The 17,415-nt window shown below is 42.6% G+C and overlaps 1 protein-coding gene across 4 annotated transcripts in view; it reads left to right on the forward strand.

Moving 5' to 3' along the window:
• LOC308533598 (serine/threonine-protein kinase Sgk3) overlaps nt 1-17,415 on the forward strand; it is a 104,804-nt gene that overhangs the window by 38,333 nt on the left and 49,056 nt on the right. The window contains exon 1 of one of the 4 annotated variants that reach the window (XM_081111632.1): nt 8,571-8,635. The exons of the other annotated variants lie outside the window; for them this stretch is intronic. The gene's annotated coding sequence lies outside the window, so the exon portion shown is untranslated. Of the gene's footprint in view, nt 1-8,570; nt 8,636-17,415 lie in introns of those variants that run through there. 4 annotated transcript variants of the gene reach the window in all.

Below are 17,415 nucleotides of genomic sequence, written 5' to 3' on the forward strand. Positions count from 1 at the left end.
GATTTATCAGTACATAATACTCATCAAATTTTGAAAAAGATCAGTCGTATTTTTTCAAGTATCTTTTCTGATATCCTTCCCCAACTCTACCTTTACCCTCTCCTTCCGAGACTCCAATTACAAGTATATCAGGTTGCGTGAAGTTCTCCCATAACACATTTTTAAATTTTTCCCTCTCAATAGTTCTTTTTTTAAAAAATATATTTTTGTTGATTTCAGAGAGGAAGGAAGAAGGAGAGAGAGATAGAAACATCAATGATGAGAGAGAATGATCGGCTGCCTCCTGCATGACCCCTGCTGGGGATCGAGCCCACAACCTAGGAATGTGCCTTTGAACAGAATCGAACCCAGGACCCTTCAGTCCACAGGCCAGTGCTCTATTTCCTGAGCCAAACCAGCTAGGGCTATAGTTCATTTTTAAAAGTTCCTATTGTGTGTCTTCACGTTCCCTAATCTTTTCTTCTACAGTGTCTACTCTTCCCATCTAGTGGATAGTTCACAGAAGAGATTGTTATTTTCTTTTTTTTTTAATATATTTTATTAATTTTTTACAGAGAGGAAGGGAGAGGGATAGAAAGTTAGAAACATCGATCAGCTGCCTCCTGCACACTCCTACTGGGGATGCGCCCGCAACCAAGGTACATGCCCTTGACCGGAATTGAACCTGGGACCTTTCAGTCCGCAGGCCAACGCTCTATCCACTGAGCCAAACCGGTTAGGGCAAAATTGTTATTTTCATCTCTAGAAGTTGGATTTAAAAAATTCTTACACTTCCCTTGTCTCTACTTAATTTTTTAGCATATTACTATTATAACTTTTTCAATGTCCTTGTCTTCTAATTCTAACATTTATGTCAGTTGAGTTAGTTTCAGTGATTGATTTTATTTTTCATTGAGGGTCATCTTGTTCTGCTTCTTTGCCTGCCTTATAATATTTGATTGAATAGCAGATTTTGTGAATTTTATGTCATTGGATGCCGAATATTTTTGTATTCTTGTAAATATGCTTGAATTTTAATTTTAGATACAGTACTTTAAAACAGTTTGATCCTTTTTGGAACTTACTTGTATTTTTTTGATTAGCATCTAAGTAGAATTAGTTTAGAGCTAATTACTCTCATTACTAAGGTAAGACCACCCTGAGTACCTCATTGAATTGGGAGGCTTTCTAGTTGGCCTGGTGTGAACAGCCAGTATTCCTGGCCCTCTGTTCCTTCCACTGCATTCAAATGGTTCGTTTTTTTCTTTGACCTTGGACAGTTTCCTCACATGCATGTGTTGACCAGTGTGGTTGAATCTCAAGGAGGATGCTCTGGGATTTTCTGTGCTGTTATCTTGTCTCGTCTACTCTGTCTTGTTAACTCTAGCCATCTTGTTCTCCTGGACTCATAGCTCTATCTCCTCAACCCAGGGAGTCTGCTGGGCTCTCCTTCGGGCTCTCCTATGCCATGGCCTATAAGTTCTCTGAAGAATATGTAAGCCAGGATATACCTTGTTCATTTCCCATCTCTGAGGAATCACTTTCCTTCACTATTTGATATCTAGTATGCTGCAAACTGTTGTTTTCTATATTTAGTCCAACTTATTTTTGTTGTTGTCATTGGTTTAGATGGGAAAGTAAATACGGTCCTTGTTACTCTGTCTTGCATGGATTCAGAAGTTCCCCCAAGGCTCTACTCTTAATAGTTACCTCACATTTTTTAGGAGAGCAAGAGAAAGGTTCTAAGAGTCTATAACCAAGAAATTCTGGTACAACCACTCTGTAAAATGAAGTGTGACTTGTTTAGTCTGCTTAGTTAATACTTATTAACTCTCCAGTATATTATAAAGGTTTACTGTGAATAGTGATTTATAGGTTGTTTGGGCCAGACTTCAGATCTCTGGGCCTTTCTTGAACATGCCAGCGACATTTTCAAAACACAAGGGCCCATTGATAGATTGCAAATCAGTGTTCACTCTTAGTTGGTAGTCATTCTGCAAACTTGGTTCTGCTTCCACGTGTGTCATCTGAGTAAATTTGCAGCTAAGGAAAATTGACTCCCTAAAGATTTTAATAGCGTATAGGACCCCATAACATAGGCAGTTTACTGTGTTTTGAGAGTTTATTTCTGGAACCCTGAAAACCTTTTTTCTTTTTTTTAAATTCTTATGAGTTTACCTTATATTTGCGCCAAACTGACAACAATTGCCAGGAAGCAAAATCTCAACTGATTGAGAAAATGCTCCAGAAAATGGCAGTTTTGCACCTTATTTTATACATTACAGTCAAAGGAGGAGCCGTAAAGGAGTTACATGACATCTGTGGGTGATAAATTAGGGAGGCAGGAGAAAGCAAAGCTGGGAAATCTCTGAGATTGGATAAAAAATAAAACAGACACATACTTCTTTTACATAGGTGGGTATAGGATAGTTAATAGTTAATAATTGACACATGAAATATACTAACAATGAGGTGATTTGTGGTCTCTGCTCTGGTGCAGTGGTGGTACTTTGAGGAGTCTGGAGAAAGGGAAATTACTTTGATATTCCAAAGACACGTTATCCTAGATGCAAAAAAAGACGACAGACAGGCTCAATTAAAGACTGACCTTTGTGCCTTAGCCCGTTTGGCTCAGTGGATAGAGCGTTGGCCTGCAGACTGAAGGGACCTGGGTTCAATTCTGGCCAAGGGCACATGTCCGGGTTGCCGGTTCAATCCCCAGTGGGCAGGAGGCAACCAATCAATGATTCTCTCTCATCGTTGATGTTTCTATCTCTCTGTCCCTCTCCCTTCCTCTCTGAAATCAATAAAAATATATTAAAAAAGAAAAAAGACTGACCTTTGTTAGGGAAAAATACCAGCCTAGGACATGACTATCCACCATGAGCTGCTTTTAGTTTGAAAGTTTTCATTTCAGACCATCCTATGTGGTTACTTGAGGTCTCTGAGTTTGTAAGGCCACCATGTAGGCCCCCCATGAGCTTGTCGGGTTTAGTATTTGGCCCCTTTTTCGTCCACACTTTCCTCTTTTGGTCATAAATCAATCCTAAGGGTGCACTGATGACCAACCTTTTGGTTGGATAATGTGGTCCCCCAGTGCTAGGAAGGCTCATTCCTAGGAAGTCTTAGTGTCAGCGTTTGTCTTGCTGAACAATGGACTAGTGGGGATGAGGCAAGACCATAACCTTGGATGAAGTCAAGGTTGAATTTTTCTCAAAAGGGAGAAGCAGGTGCACGTGAGACACTTGGGTCCTATGGGCCTTCATTAAGAAAAGCACTCTGGGTCATTTCCAACCTGTAAGCTATCATGATCTAGGTTTTGCTGTCTGCCTCACTTCTCTGTATTTTGCATCTACTTTAACATTTTCTTATAGTTTTGAGACAGGCCAGTAATCCAGGACAAGCGGAATAGGGAAACTGAGATAGATAATTGAACAGCAGTTTGCAGCCATCTAGTAAATCCTATCTTCCCTAAACCAGGGATACTTAAGGGTAAATGGTTTGCAATTCTCTTCCCCAACCAGAGGGTAAATAGCCTAAATCACCTACTCAGGTAGACAGGTATCAGAAATCCAATTAGTGTCATTTGCCAACCGCAGCCAAGGACAGTTGAAGTTGAGGGAAGAAATCTCATGTTGGTACATGAACATAAAGCTGATGAATATTCTATTGAGATCCTCCCCTAAACGCCTAGCCTTTGAAAAAATCCCTCAAAATGGCCTGGGCTCGGGGCGGAGGGTCAATGGGGGAAAAAGGGAGACGTAATACTTTCTTGTTTTGTTTGTTTGTGTGTGTGTGTTTTTAAAATACTTTCAACAATGCCTAACCGGTTTGGCTCAGTGGATAGAGCGTTGGCCTGCGGACTGAAGGGTCCCAGGTTCGATTCCGGCCAAGGGCATGTACCTTGATTGCAGGCATATCCCCAGTGGGGAGTGTGCAGGAGGCAGCTGATCGATGTTTCTAACTCTCTCTCTCTCTCCCTTCCCTCTCCCTTCTTCTCTGTAAAAAATCAATGAAATATATTTAAAAAAATACTTTCAACAATAAAGAATTATTAAAAATAAATAAGATAAAATAAAATAAAACAAAGGTCTAATGTGCACTCTCCCTCCCAGGAACACGCCCGCTCCTCCCCCACTGCTTTCTCCCTCCCCCCCCCCCCCCCCCAGGCATGCATCTCCTAAACTCTAAGGAACCCCATGAGACTTGCAACCAGGGCAGTAAGGGACAGCAGCAGTTTGTCCCAGATAAACCCCCTGAACCATCCCAAGGCCCCCTTTTCTGACTTCTTGGTGAGCCAAAGCAGCCCCACCGAGGCTCATTTCCCCAGCCCTTCCTTGTTTCTCTGTCCCCAGCTTGAATAAATGTCCTCTAAAACTCACCTGGACTTGTGTTGTGAAATTTTTCCTGCATGAAGTTAAGAACCGACACACTATCGGCTGGCCCTAAGCAGACCCATTCAAGGCCAGGTCTCCTTTCCAGTAATAGTTTGAGGGTACACCATACACCTTTTCAGTTTTTACAGTCTGACTGACAGATTAGTTCCCACTGACTATGGCTCATCTACTTCCCATTAGGAGCACTCAAGTGCTGTTCATTATTAATCTGATTCCTTTAATCTTTAGTTCCACCTCACAGATTTTAAAAACAGCACAAATAAAATCAGGCCTCTTACCTCAAAGCAGGGGAGTCTGAAATTCCAAAGGGAAACTCACCCAAGTCCACGGAATGCAAAACAAGGAGCCAGTGCGGCACAATGGGTCCATGCTGGTACCAAGCACAATCCGGGTCTGCAAGGTGGGCCTGGCTGGGCTTCCTTGGAATCCTGCCGCACACCAAGTAAATGTCAACATAAGAAATGTGCAGCCCTAGTAGGTTTGGCTCAGTGGATAGAGCGTGGGCCCACAGACTACGGGGTCTTAGGTTCGATGCTGGTACCTCGGTTGCAGGTACAGGAGGCAACCAATCGATGTTTCTCTGTCTCTCCCCCTCCCTTCCACTCTCTCTAAAAAAAAATAAATAAAAAAAAATAAAAGAGTCAATGGCAAAATATTCTTGGGTGAGGACTAACAACGACAAAAAAGAATTGTCCAAACCTGTAAGAATTTTTTATGAGTTTATTTTAACCAAACTGATGACAGTTGCTGGGAAGCAAAATCTCAACAGATTGAGAAAATGCTCCCACTAAAAACTTTTCTAGTTCAATTCTAAGTGCTTTGTGATTCTTGTTTATCTTATTCTTAAGAATTTAGTTGGCCGAAACCGGTTTGGCTCAGTGGATAGAGCGTCGGCCTGCGGACTGAGAGGTCCCGGGTTCGATTCCGGTCAAGGGCATGTACCTGGGTTGCGGGCATATCCCCAGTAGGAGATGTGCAGGAGGCAGCTGATCGATGATTCTCTCTCATCGATGTTTCTAACTCTCTATCTCTCTCCCTTCCTCTCTGTAAAAAATCAATAAAATATATTTTTTAAAAAAAAGAATTTATTTGAAATTAGAAGGGAAGCTCCTACAATCTTATTTTCATGAAAAAGAAAGATCAGTATTTTAATTATAGCAAGGGAGAGAGTTTTTAAAAAGCTGAAAATAATCACTCATGAATATATATGTATGTGTGTGTATGTGTATATATGTATATATATACACACACATATACATATATATATATACTGTATATATCTGGCTGGCCTCTTTGTACAAGTCCTCAGAGTACCTTTCCATTTACTAAATGGGATTCATGAATTATTCAATAAAGCCAATTAGATTTTTTAAAAATCCTCACCCAAGGACATGCTTAGAGAGAGGAAGGGAAGGAGAGGGGGAGGGAAGGAGGGAGGGGGGAAGAGGAAGAGAGAGAGGAACATTGGTGTGAGAAAACTGACTCCTGCATGCAACCCAACCAGGAATAAAACCAACCCAGGCTTGTGCCCTGACTGAGAACGGAACCCACTGCCCTTTGGTGTATGGGCTGACATTCCAACCAACTGAGCCACCTGGCCAGGGCTGAATATATTTTTAAGTGCTTACTATGAGTTTATCACTTGTTGGGGCAATGGGTGATAAGGAGTGGGTAGATTACTTTTTATTTTTAGGCATCTCCAAGAATGTAAAATATTTAGCCTTCCAAACAACAAGTCTTATTTCATCCTAATTTGTTTTGCCCTTTTTTGAATGAGTCACATCAAAGCTTTGGTTAGCATGAAGTAATTGGTGTTAGACAAAAACAGAGGTAGCCTAATTGTAGATGATTAATTGTTGTTGTTATTTAAATAGCAGGCTCACAGTGGTCACCAACAGACTTTTTTTTTTTTTTTTAAAGATGTTTTTATTGATTTTAGAGAGAAAGGGACAGAAAAATTGATGAGAGAAACATCAACCTTGATTGGCTACCTCCTGTACGCCTCCTGCTGGGGATCAAGCCTGCAACCTGGGCATATGCCCTGACCGGGAATTGAACCAGTGACCTCTGGGTGCACGGGTTGACACTCAACCACTGAGCAACACTGGCCTATAATTTCTTTTAGGCTTTTTTGAGATTATGAAAGTAGCTTTTTCTTTCCTGATTGGCTGGGGCCTGGGACATCCAGTAAATAGCTTACACTTTAGTTTTGGAGATAAATATTATAAATAACAGAATGCAAAACAAGGTCATTCTGTTAAGTGCCCATTGAGTGGTATAGACCCTAAGTGAGTGATGGCGAACCTATGACACGCGTGTCAGAGGGGACATACGAACTCATTTTTTTGGTTGGTTTTTCTTTGTTAAATGGCATTTAAATATATAAAATAAATATAAAAAATATAAGTCTTTGTTTTACTGTGGTTGCAAAGATCAAAAAATTTCTATATGTGACACGGCACCAGAGTTAAGTTAGGGTTTTTCAAAATGCTGACACGCCAAGCTCAAAAGGTTCGCCATCACTGCTAAGTAATATAATATCGTATTGCACAGAGGTCCCTGAGCTGAGCTATTGTAGTCTGGACAGGTCGTGAGGACTGAGAAGAAGTATTCTGAGCTGGGAAGCCGTGGGTGTAAATGTTCAGTGGTGGGGCAGTTGGCTGTATGTTGTGGTTACTGTACAGTGAGGAGACAGTCTGTCGCCCAGTTGTGTGCACAGAGAAAGTTGGAGATCAGGTGGAAAAAGTAGGTGAGGGTCAAATCCAAGATCCTGAGTTCTTTGTGTTGGTAGCTAGATGGCAATGAAAATGAGAAGCATCGCCCTGGCCGGTTTGGCTTAGTGGATAGAGCGTCAGCCTGCTGATTCAAGGGTCCCAGGTTCGATTCCGGTCAAGGGCAGGTACCTTGGTTGCGGGCATATCCCCAGTAGGGAGTGTGCAGGAGGCAGCTGATCGATGTTTCTCTCCCATAGATGTTTCTAACTCTCTATCCCTCTCCCTTCCTCTCTGTAAAAAAAAAAAAATCAATAAAATATATTAAAAAAAAATGAGAAGGGTCATTGAAGAGGCTGTAATAGAGAAAGCCAAGGACCTGGTGACAAAATGTGAGGATTGAGAGGAAAGAAGAGCCAAGAACAAGAGTGTTGAGCCAGGGAGAAAGTGATGTTAAAAATAGAAAAGTCAGAAAGGAGAACCTGAATGAAGTGATGCTAGAGATCATTGATGCTTTTTAAAAAAATTCCCGATTTCTCTGTGTGGCTTCTAACTGGAAAGTAGTTTCCGTATAGTCCTTTGAGCCTGGCAGAATGAAATGGAATGTGGAAGGGCATTTAGAGTTCTTGAGGTCACCTGGCCTAATCTCTTCATTCTACAGATAAGGAAATTGAGGGCTTCAGATATTATGACTTCCCCTAAGGTCACACAGATAGGCTGGCACAGTTATCTGAAGTTTTCGTAGCAAAGGTTATTGTGTATTCACCCTGCCTGATGGCAAAGTGACCCTTTGTGTTTCCCCACAGCAATTAAATTAGCATTGACTTGATTCCTGAAATAGTTTTTCACCTTCCAAAATCAAATACATTGATGGTTAAAATAATTCCTTCTGAGTGGTCTGATTCTGCCCCCCCCTTTATCCATACATGCAGTCGCAAACCTTTTCGTACACGAATGGGCATGAATGCCAAACTTGGCCTGGGTGGAATGGGTCTCCTGAATTTGCGTGTGACTCATCGCCCCCACAATGAGCCTAGCACCTTGAATACCTGAACTCTGTTTTGTGAAGGTGTAGAAACCAGTCCTACCCCTTAGCTGGAACCTAGGGGGAGTGCCTTCATTTTCCCTTCGCTAGCCTCTCTCCTCATCTTGCCACCATGGCTCTCGCCTTTTCCCGCTTTGCTGGGTCAGTGTCCTGACCTTTCTCCCTCGGGATCACGCTCCCACGGGCCTTCCCAACTTTTTTGTTTAGGGCCTTCCTTGCACACCTGGACCTCAGCTCCTTTCGGGTTCCTGGCCTCTAGGGTGCTAGGGGCGGAGCTGAGTGCGCAGAAGCCCCGCCCCTGGCTTTGGGCGGGGCCCGCGGCGAAATGGCGCCAATGATTGGTGGGGCGGGGCTTGCACCGCCGGCGGGCCCTTCCCAGGGGGCGGGGTTCGGGGTGGGGCGCACCGGCGGGTGCGCTGGGGGCGGGGGCAGGAGCCCGGGGCGGGGTGGCGCAGCTGTGGCGGCACTTCCCGCTGGCCACGCGCCGGGTGCGGGTCCGAGAGGTAAGCGTGGGGAGAGGTCCCCGTGGCTCGCGGGCCGTTGGAGGGGCTCCGCGGGCGCGCACGGTGCAGGTGTGGCGGGGCCGGCCCGCCGGTGCCACTTCAGCGCCGCGGAGCGCGGAGCGCGGGCGGGAGGGCGGCCCCTGGCTGGAATCCCCTGTGGGAGGGAGGGTTACACCGGCTCGGGCTGTAGCTTTGCAGCACTTGTTCGCGGCTTTAGCTCCGGGATAGAAAACACTTGCACCGCACACCCTCTCCCCAAATCTGGAGAGACCTCGGGGACTGGAGACATTTTATATTTAAAATATATTTCTAGTTTGTGGTTCCGGACTGTAGGAGATACTCTGTAATGAATGAACTTGCAGTGCGTCTTTATTTTGACTCAGTGTTGTTCAGTTTGCAGAAAGAGTGAGGCCAATAATGGGACTCTTATTTAAGCAAGGACACCAGGATTTACATAGGCAGTGCCTGGCAGAGATTACGCGCGCAGGTTTTGAAGCTAGGGTGCCTAGGTTTGGATCTACTGATTAATTGTGGAAACTCTGGGCAATTTGCCTAAATCCTCTATGTCGTTGTTTCCGCCTATGTGAAATGGGGATAATAATAATTTCACCCTTATAGGACTGTTACGGAGGTTAAGTGAATGAATACTTAGTGCCTGCAATAGTGCAGAATAACATTGGCTATTTTCTTTATTATGCATTCACGTGGGCATCAATCTTCAAAGTTGTCACCGCCGTTTTCCGCAGAAATGTTGCTATAAATGCTGCTCGGGGGTTCGTTTGGAACAGTTTTCAAAGACCGAGTTCCACCAGAAAAGTACTCATGACTATTGTCTCATACTAATGATGTGCTCCTCCACCTTGTTCCAAATCAATTTCTATGGTTCAGGAATCTGAGTCTTGTAGGTTGTTCTAAAAAAAGAGGGGTGAAAAAAGGCAGCTCTTTCAGAGTGAGTGTAGCCTCATTTTAAGCACCAAGCTCTGGTAGGTTTGTCTAAAAGAAAAGTCCATATTATTTTACTGTTTTTTTAATCCTCACCTGAGGATATTTTTGCATTGATTTTTTTTTTTTTTTTTGAGAGAGGGAAAGACAGATAAATATTGCATTGATTGGTTGCGTCCTGCAGGCGCCCGTAATGTGCCCTTGAACGGAATCGAACCCGGAACCTTTTCTCCGCAGGCCAATGCTCTATCCACTGAGCCAAACTGGCTAGGGCAAAAGTTCATACTACTTTATATAGATCTTATAAGTTGTGCTATTTTGGGTGGGTGCTTATTTGTACTATTTATTGTAAAATGAGGTAAACCAGAATAGCCAAATGCCCAAATGAACTAAACATCGTAGGAATCTTAACTTGCCACATAGAATCTCAGGGATTCTGAAAAATCTCACCAGCTGCCCTTGACTGATAAGGATGAGGCCCAATGACTCGGAACCAATAAATGGCAGAGCTTAGACTAGAAGTCAGCTCCGCTGAGCAACAAATTATAAAACCAAAAGTACGATTTTACTTCTGGTTTTGATGAGGCTACTATTTTTATTTTTGACATCTTTGTGGTGCTGGGAATGTTTTTTTCCCCTCTCAGCAACATCCTGCGTGGTAGCTTAATTGCATGATTCATAATCGTTCTTCAGCATCTTTGATTTAAATCGCAAGTCTCAAAGTTGCTACATCAATGATTGCTTTGAGAGCAAGATGATTGTCTTCTTAAACTTTGTACAAACATGTTCTAATAGAGCTTTAGTTTTGTTGCTTTAAAATGCAGTCCTTTCTTTTATGTAGGGAATTTTAACAGCCAGTATAAACAAACTGACCTAGTAGGCAGTTTGTTATCACTGTGTTATTGGTGAAGTTTTCTTGATTGGGTAGGATAGAGTCAGGAAGTGGGACATTGAAGTTGCTGCCAACTTCAAAAAAGCATCATGGAATGAAATTACATGGAGATACTGCTGTGTTAGTTGCTGACTCTTTCCCAGTTCCTTGCATAGTTCACTCCCTCACCTCTAGGTGTTTGTTTAGATGTTACTATCTCAGTTAGAGCCTCCTATTTAAAATTCCATGCAACCCCACTCTTTCTGTAATATATATTTATCTATTGATTTACTTGTTTATTATCTATTGTCTGCCACTAGAGGGTAAATTCCATGAGGGCGGAGGCGATTGATTACCAGTTGTGTTGACTGCTGTGTGCTAAGTGCCTAGAAACAGTGTCTGCCACCAGAAGGTATCACATGCATGGATCTGATGCAGACATTTCCAGCTAGGGCTGGAAATTCCTTAAGCCAATTACCTGTCGTTTGCCCTGTTTTCTCCTTCCCCCATGTCTAGTTATTTCTCGTGGTTATCCAGAAATAAAACCTGGAGGCAACGTTAATCCCTTTCTACCTTGCCTTCCACATGAAATAGCTTCTGACTTATTTTTCCTTTGTGTGATTTTTTTTTTTTTTTTAAGAAATCTGCGGGTCATATTGATGCTAGGCCTATTTCTCCTCCATTTCTCCCATTCTCTACTCCTGCAGCTCCTTACTTTGAATTCCCTTTTCAAATGTCTTCACATCCTCACCTTTTCAGAATGAAAAGCCTGTCATTCGGAGTTCTTTACAACATGGTCTCAAATCCACGTTCCCCTTTCTGTTTTTATTAATGAGCAGGTCGTTTCCCTCAAGTGGGCAGGGATTCAGACAAATTGGACAAATGGCTATTCCCTATTTATAAAGGACTGTGCTGTCTGTCCTTTCTCTTTTGTGTGCCCAGCCTTTCAGACCTCCCTCACATGGAGCCACCATTCCAAATACCTAGATAAGTTCAGTTGGAAGTGGCTTTTCCTTCCTCTCAATTCTAGTGACTTTTCACAGCTTTTTCTAGTTTGAATTGCAATTCCTTGGGCATTTGTCTTTTATTTTTGCTACAGATAAGGACAAAAAGCATGTACCACAAATTCCAGTTACTTTTTTAAGGAAAAATAAGACACATCTCCACCCCACTTAACTGATTTTAAATACAAATGAACTTAAAGTTCTATTTGATAGGCCTTTAAGTCATTGAGCTTCTGTAATCATTTCTATAAAATGGATAGTTAAGGAAGAAGGCAGGGAAATTCAGTACTCAATAAAAAGATGCAAATACAGATATTGAGATCGGGGTTCACAGAAGCGAGTAGGTGTAGGGAAAGCAGTATACTCAACACCCATGTAGATGGACAGGCAGAAGTTAGAAAATAGACACCGTAAACGCACTCAGGAAGCCATCAGGACAAGACAGACTTCATGGAGCAACGCTTGCAACTTTGGATTTTCCTGTGGGGTGTCATTCCTAAACTTTATTTAGTTTCTGCATCTCGACACAAAGAATCCTGTCTTCCGGCTTTGTGTTCTGAGCTGGGTAGGACTGAATGTTCTTTCTGGGCGGTGGAAGTACTTTACCTTCTTTCCCTTCATTGTTTAAAATAATAAAATATTCATACCTTTTCACTTATTTTCCTGGGTATATGCAAAAGACATTTGCCAGAAGCTTTTGGTCCTTCAGAGAAAGGTGATAGACATAAAATACTGGAGTTGGGCTACTGTCGAAGCTTCCCATTTTAAGTTTGATACCAGCGTTTGGCTTAATGTACTCTGCTTCATTTTTCATTACGAACATATCCCTGTGCATATTCCAATTGAGTGATGAATGTTTTTATTTTACTTGTGATTTTTCCCCTTATAGATTAAAACTTGTTTCTAGAACATATGTAGACATTTCAGCAGTTTAATTTTCTTTTCTTTTTCCTAATTGTTTCCCAAACCTCTGCTGGGGTTTTCCTATTTGAGGGCCCACATTAGCCTCACTCACTTAACTTTGTACTTGATTTTGAGTACTTTATAGTCTAAGTTTATTTTACTGTTCTTGGGATGAAGCTGCAGTTTGTATTGATAGGAAAGATTTGGTAGGAAAAACATACATAAAGCTTTTAATTTTCAAAATGTTAGAAGTTTAAGGTAAAATTCTACTATAATTTAAATATGTAATTGGTTATAATTTTTCTCCTTTGGGAATTTTTTTTCTAATGTGCTAACCAGTAAAGTTTCACTGTCAGAAGAATCTGGAAAGCAAATATTTGCTTTGGCGTAAAGTTTCGCGCTGTATAAGCATCTGTGTTTACCCTGAGTTTTCTTTGTTTTGAAAAAGCCTTTGGTTAAGGGTGTTATCAGATAGGATCATTCATGCAAATAATAAAAGTTGAAGCACAAACTAATTACATATACCTAGCACATGATAAGCATGGTATAAGTAGCTGTTAAATAAATCGATATTTTTAGGGAGAATTTCATTAAAATACTATAGAATATTAATATATGTAATAATGAAATTGACCTAGTAAAGAGGGAGAAATTGATGATTCAGGAGATCGATGAAGGAGTGATGCACCAGAGTTTACTTAGTTGCATACTTTGTCAAATTGAAATTTCCAAGTGTCTCTCTCCACCTGTTTGTTGAATGAAACATTAAAAAATGTGTATTGGGGCCTACTAAGTGCAGGGCAATGAATAAGTCACCTTTTCTACACTCTAGTCAGGGAGGTTCTCCACAGGGAAGCAGTATGCAATCCTAGATGGTTACAAATGCTGAAATGGAAAAAACCCAGGATGATGACAGAAGATGAATTTGGAGAAGGAGCACTTTAGTTAGTGTGGTCATGAAGGCTTGTTGGAGGAAGTGACATTTGAACAAAGTCCTCAGTGGGAAGAGCTGAAGGAAAAGCATTTAAGGCAGAGGGGACACAGGTACAAGAGCCTGGAGATGGGACAGGGCTCAGAGTCTGTGGGAACTGGGAAGGGGCTGCTCTGACAGGACTCGGTGGCTAGAGGAGCCAGAGGCCCCGGTGGAATGCAGCTGGAGAAGGAGGAAGAAGTTAGGCCATGTAGGTGCTTGTAGTCTGTTAGCGTCCATTCAGAGTTTGGATTTTATTCTAAGAACGGTGGGAAGCCATGGAAAGAGTTTAAGCAAAGGCGTGAAATGATCAGACTTACAGTGATTAAAAGGCAGCTGTACTGTGGGAAGGTTGGATTGAAGAAGGCTAGAATGGAAGAAGAGATGCCAGGGTGGAGGGTCTCCCAAGAGACTCTATAACGTGCTGGTGATTTGTTTTTGTTTTTGGCGTCTGCTTAATCTGAACTCTCCGAACCTTCTGTCAGAACCAGCTGTGCCCTAGGCTTCCTGGGGCCTGTCGGATTTTACCTCTGCAACGGTGTGAATTCCCCCTTTGGTTTCCTCTTGCCTCAGCTGATCACCCATCCACCTATCATCCTACCAATGGTCACAGTCCTCCGGGAATCATCCTTGAGAGTTTTCTGTGTTCTGCCTGGAAGATGCACTGGGAGTGTGAGTCCCAGTGAAAAAGGGACTGCCTAGGGAAGAGGGCAGGCATTGTGGTGATCAGGAACCCAGGAGGATGACCTTGGGAGGTCAAGGACAGAGCAGAGCATTGCAGCTGCACTTACCAGCCCTACCCTGTCAGTTCTGGAATCAGAAGAGGGACGTGTTTTCATTTGGAGTAAAGTTAAGCCCTTCCTTCTTATCCTGGCAGTTTCGATTCGATACTCATGTTGGAAAACAGGCCTGTCAGCGTTTACTGCTACCTCCTCACTCTGCCCTTCCTTCAATGTATGTAATAAAGTGGAGCCAGTCTCATGGACCAACAGACTTTTGTTCAAGTTCTTGGACACACCTATGGATTGTTGGGTGCAGACTATTCACCTACATTGTATCTCAATATTTTGCACATATTTTATTTTTAACTTTTATATCACGTTATCAAGAATCAGGATAGCCGTGGCTGCTTTGGCTCAGTGGCTAGAGCATCGGCCTGGGGACTGAAAGGTCCTGGGTTCGATTCCAGTTAAGGGCACATGCCCGGGTTGTGGGCCTGATCCCCAGTCAGGGACGTGCGGGAGGCAACCAATCAATGATTCTCTTTCATCATTGATGTTTCTATCTCTCTCTCCCTCTCCCTTCCTCTCTGAAATCAATAAAAATATATGTATATATTTTTTTAAAAAATCAGGATAAATAAAAGGTATCTCAAATAAGAGATGAATAAATCTAGGAAAAACTAGGATTGCTTTGTGGTGACAGAATGAGGGAAAAATCAAATGGGAGTGGGGTGGGAATTAGAGGAAGGATATATCAGTAAGAAAAACAGGAAAGGCTATAACTGATTCATCATGTGATGTGTGTCCGGGGGGTGGGGGGAGCGCGGAGAAGGTTACTATGTATCTTCCACTGGCAGAGCCTGCTAGATTTTTTAATCTGTTCTGCAATTAACTTAATTTACAATATGACAAAGATGTGCTTTGTTTCTATTGAAACATTTTGGATGTGCTTGGAGCTAGTATTCTGAGAGGCGGAAATAAACAGATATAGATTGTTTACTATTTGAGTAGCCTTTTAATAAAACAACCAGTAGTTTGGGGTCAGAATCTCCTGGGAAAAGTACTTTTAATGTAATTTAAAATGAAACCCATCCACTTGTCCTGTTCTCCCCTCAGGAATAATTCTGGTCCTATCCCCACCCCAGTTCCTCTCTTTATTCTCTGGGTCAGTTCCCCGTTCCCAAACCTGTTCCCATGCCAGTCCCCTTGACATGCCCAGGGTCTGTACATGGTTTTCGTTTGTCTCTTCCTCGAGGGGCCCTGTCAGCTCTCCCCTTTGGGGTTCTTGTACCCCCAACACCCAGCACTAGTCCTGTCCCCCTGCTGAAGAAAACTTGTAACTCTTCCAAGCCTAATTCCTCCCCTTTGGGACAGGCGTGTTCTTCATTTTCCTTTATGCGTTAGTGTGAATCACCAGAGGAACAGAGGGAGAAGAGGCCAGTGCCCCTGACTAACTAGTCAGGTATTGCGTGTGTTAAAAATCCTTGCGGCACACCGGTTGAAAATCGCCGTTCTAAGAACTAACATCTAACACATCACGTACTCTTTACAACAACTCATGACGTATCGTTATCCTGGTTTTACAGATGAAGAAACCTAGGTGATGAGAAGTACTTCCACATGGTCACACAGCTTTGGTGGCAGCCCTGTGACCTGAATAGAGCTCTGACCCGAGAGCCTGCCTTGCACACACTGTCCCTCGATTTCTTAAGATATCGCCGCATGCATCCCCTTCTTCTACGTAAATCACCTTTGGAGATGCAGAGTGAGGAGAAGGGAGCACTGCGTGTCCATTGGGAATAGGGTTACAGACAGCAAACCACGCAGAAGGAACGCAGCGACCCAGTTCTGCCAGCACGAGGGGTCAGGCTTGTGCAGCTCTAGGTCAGAAATGGCCCATCGTCCTCTTGAAACATCACACATCGACATCTAACCAAGAGCTTGGTTCAGAATGGGCTCTGAATGTTGGTCCTATCACAAGCACAATCATGGGCGACATTAAAAATGACAACAGCCAACACAACAGTAGCTGTCCGGTGTGAATGAAAGTGATACCTATTTTTTTTTTGGTCAAAATGGCAAAATATATATTTTTTTGGTGTGCCACAGAATTTTAGTAATTAGTTTATGTGTGCTGTGAGATAAAAAAGCGTGAAAATCACCTGGCATTAGTGTTCAATAAATGTTAGTTTCTTGACTGTAACACCGTTGACGTTTTGGGCCAGATAATTTTTTGTTGTAGGGGCTGTCCTGTGCGCATTGTAGGATGTGTAGCATCCTCCATGGCATGTAGCCAATAGCAATCCTCCAAGTTGTGACACCCTAAAATGTCTCCAGACATTGCCAGATGTCTCCCTGGTGAGAAATACAATAAATGTAGTACTTACCAGCTATTATATGACCCTTGCAAATCGCTGCCCCTCCTAAGGTCTGGCTGGCCTTTGAAAGTTCTATTCCCATCGGACCCGCTTCTTTTTGTTTTTTTGGGGCTTGTCTGAGTTGATTCACTAGCTGGATGGTAAAGTTAGTTCCTCCATTCTGGATTAGTATCTCAACTTGGTCTCCTTAGAGTCATGGGACCTGCTCCTAGGCAAGCCAGCCTGCAAGATCATCTTGTGACTCCCCAGCAGATTCTTTTTGTGATTCTCCTTTGAAAAGCCTAACCTCCCTCTGAACCCCCACAAAAGCTCCAACTTTTAATCCCACATGAGCGACGTAACTTTTTGTTCTATTTTTTCTTAGCTGTGGGGGTTCTTACATCAGCCCTCTTCTCATTCTGTTTTATTTGGCTTTGTGGCCATAAGATAATTTTGTATAATTTAAATTGCTTCCGTTTTATAGAATAATCATACACTAAATTTACAGTAATAACAGGGTTGCTTTTTCATAATGTCAGTTGTAACCACTTAAAAACAAGTTTATGAACCTGCTTCATTGCTTCTCAGGGGACTCTTCAGAGGCAGTGTGGCACAATGGGTAAAGGTCCTAAAAGCTGATCACCTGGGTTCAAATTCTGACTCCACCACCTGGAGCAGGTAGCTTCATCTTTTTATGCTTCTGTCTCAACTCGGTTTCCTCTCAGTAGGTAGAGTTGTTGTGAGCAGCAGCCGGATTAAGGCGCACAGAGCACAGTCTTGGCTTATAATAAGTTTAGCCACTAAGTATTGAATATTGTGAGGTTGCCAGTTTGATTTAGCTTGAAGGAAAGAGAAACTTCACTGAAGGAGAGGCATGTGGTGTAGCAAACAAGTCCACATAGGTTTTGGAGTCAGACAGATTTGGACTTGAATCCTAGCTCTACTGCCTGTTAGCTGGATCCTGGCATGGATGGGTGATTTTATCTTTCTACGTTTTTCTGGAATAAGATG

The sequence above is a fragment of the Myotis nattereri genome (assembly GCF_964212035.1).
Source record: "Myotis nattereri genome assembly, chromosome: 17".
Lineage (NCBI taxonomy): Eukaryota > Metazoa > Chordata > Mammalia > Chiroptera > Vespertilionidae > Myotis > Myotis nattereri.